This window comes from Etheostoma cragini, unplaced genomic scaffold, assembly GCF_013103735.1.
Source record: "Etheostoma cragini isolate CJK2018 unplaced genomic scaffold, CSU_Ecrag_1.0 ScbMSFa_2416, whole genome shotgun sequence".
NCBI lineage: Eukaryota > Metazoa > Chordata > Actinopteri > Perciformes > Percidae > Etheostoma > Etheostoma cragini.
This window is the reverse complement of record NW_023266575.1, coordinates 1-2,399: the sequence shown is the minus strand read 5'-3', so window position 1 is coordinate 2,399 and position 2,399 is coordinate 1. Positions and strand designations below refer to the sequence as shown.

The 2,399-nt window shown below is 36.6% G+C and overlaps 1 long non-coding RNA gene across 1 annotated transcript; it reads right to left on the bottom strand.

The window, feature by feature from the left end:
* Positions 1–94: 94 nt before the first annotated feature.
* LOC117940402 lies at positions 95–1,943 on the bottom strand. The gene is made up of 3 exons (XR_004655758.1): positions 1,883–1,943; positions 1,690–1,796; positions 95–197 (listed from the first exon to the last, which is right to left on the bottom strand). It is a non-coding gene; the product is annotated as an uncharacterized LOC117940402 (long non-coding RNA).
* Positions 1,944–2,399: the final 456 nt, after the last annotated feature.

The following is a 2,399-nucleotide window of genomic DNA, read 5'->3' as shown; positions in this document are numbered from 1 at the left end:
ATATATATATATATATATATATATATATATATATATATATATTAATACCATGAATGAACTCATATTAAGGGTCTGTGTTATGTGCTGGACTGGTAACCAGGGACGTTACCTTCAGGCCTTTGGCTCTGTTGATGGCTCTCAGAGGTCGGAGCACCCGGAGGACTCGGAGGATCTTCACCACAGAGATCGCACTGGAGCTGCAGACACACGCACGGCACAGCCATAACATTACATTAAATCACATGACATGACATGACATGACATGACATGACATTACTTAGAAAAAGCTAAAAAGCCTGTTAGTTCAGAGCTGTATCTGCTGCTAACTCCCAGCAGAGGGCAACACACACACACACACACACACACACTCAGCTGTAAAGGATCAAGGACTAACCCTCATGTTGTCCTCATGTTGTCCTTGGGTCAGGACCCGTTTTCCTATATCAATGTTCTTTATAATTCCCCAAAATAACATGATAGATTCCACCCAACGCTCTTTGCCAAGTACAATTCTCTACTTTCATTAATTTTGGGGCGTCTTATTCAATTTTATAGCATTTGAAACCACATTGAAGTGTTTTGAAATAGTATTGAGTAAAAGTTGACATATTCCAGTCTGTGATTATCATCAACATCCATTCCTTTAATTTTAGTCTCAATAATTCCTAATTTCTGCTTTTCTAACTCAAAAATTTGGAATAATTTCCTATAAATGAGGTTTATTGACCATAAATTCTAAAAATAACAGTAAAACTAAAGTTAATGTTAGTGTTATTTAGTGTTAAAGTCCAAAAAAGTGACAAACGTTGAAAGAAAAAGGGGGAAAAACTTTAAAAAATTTTTTTTTACAAATTGATTAAAAGCATCAACAAAAGTCTTGATTTTCATTTTTGACGGGAAGACAACACAAGGGTTAATTTGTATAATATCCATCTCTGTATTTATGCCAAGAACTGAATAAAAATGTGCCAAAAGTGTTGAAAAAGAAGTTAAAAACATTGCTAAAAAGTTTTCAATTTGGCATTGGACATGGCTGCTAATTTTAGCTAGTGTGATGTTTCTATGTGTCTTACATGGCTGCTAATGTTAGCTAGTGACACTGTTTCTATGTGTCTAACATGGCTGCTAATGTTAGCTAGTGACACTGTTTCTATGTGTCTTACATGGCTGCTAATGTTAGCTAGTGACACTGTTTCTATGTGTCTAACATGGCTGCTAATGTTAGCTAGTGACACTGTTTCTATGTGTCTAACATGGCTGCTAATGTTAGCTAGTGACACTGTTTCTATGTGTCTAACATGGCTGCTAATGTTAGCTAGTGACACTGTTTCTATGTGTCTTACAAGGCTGCTAATGGCTGCTAATGTTAGCTAGTGACACTGTTCTATGTGTCTAAGATGGCTGCTAATGTTAGCTAGTGTGATGTTTCTATGTGTCTAACATAGCTGCTAATGTTAGCTAGTGTGATGTTTCTATGTGTCTAACATAGCTGCTAATGTTAGCTAGTGTGATGTTTCTATGTGTCTTACATGGCTGCTAATGTTAGCTAGTGACACTGTTCTATGCGTCTAAGATGGCTGCTAATGTTAGCTAGTGACACTGTTTCTATGTGTCTAAGATGGCTGCTAATGTTAGCTAGTGACACTGTTCTATGCGTCTAAGATGGCTGCTGGTTGACTTGATACTGACTGAAGGAAGAAGGAGACCAGTGAGACGCTGACGACCAGCAGATCCAACAAGTTGAACCAGTTTCTGCAGAACGAGCCCTGATGGAGGAACGCTCCGTGGACCGTCATCTGTCACACAGAAAGATCACGTCAGCGTTAAATCAAGAGAAGACGATAGAAAGACTTATTTCATCCAAAGTGAAGGTTATTTTTACCTTAAACAGAATCTCAACAGTGAAGATGGAGGTGAAGGCGTAGTCCGCATAACCCAGAATCTACACAAACACAAATACTAATTTAAATTTAGTGTGTGATACATCTGCCTAATGCACACAGTGTTTCACACATATTAAATACTGTATGTTGGATAGATAGATAGATGGATAGATAGAGAGATAGATAGATGGATAGATGGATAGAGAGATAGATAGAAAGATAGATAGATAGATAGATAGATAGATAGATGGATAGATAGATAGATAGATACAGGGATAGATAGATGGATAGATGGATAGAGAGATAGATAGATAGATAGATGGATAGATGGATAGATAGATAGATAGATGGATAGATAGATAGATAGATAGATAGATAGATAGATAGATAGATAGATAGATAGATAGATGGATAGATGGATAGAGAGATAGATGGATAGATAGATGGATAGATGGATAGATAGATAGATAGATAGATAGATGGATAGATAGATAGATAGATAGATAGATAGATAGA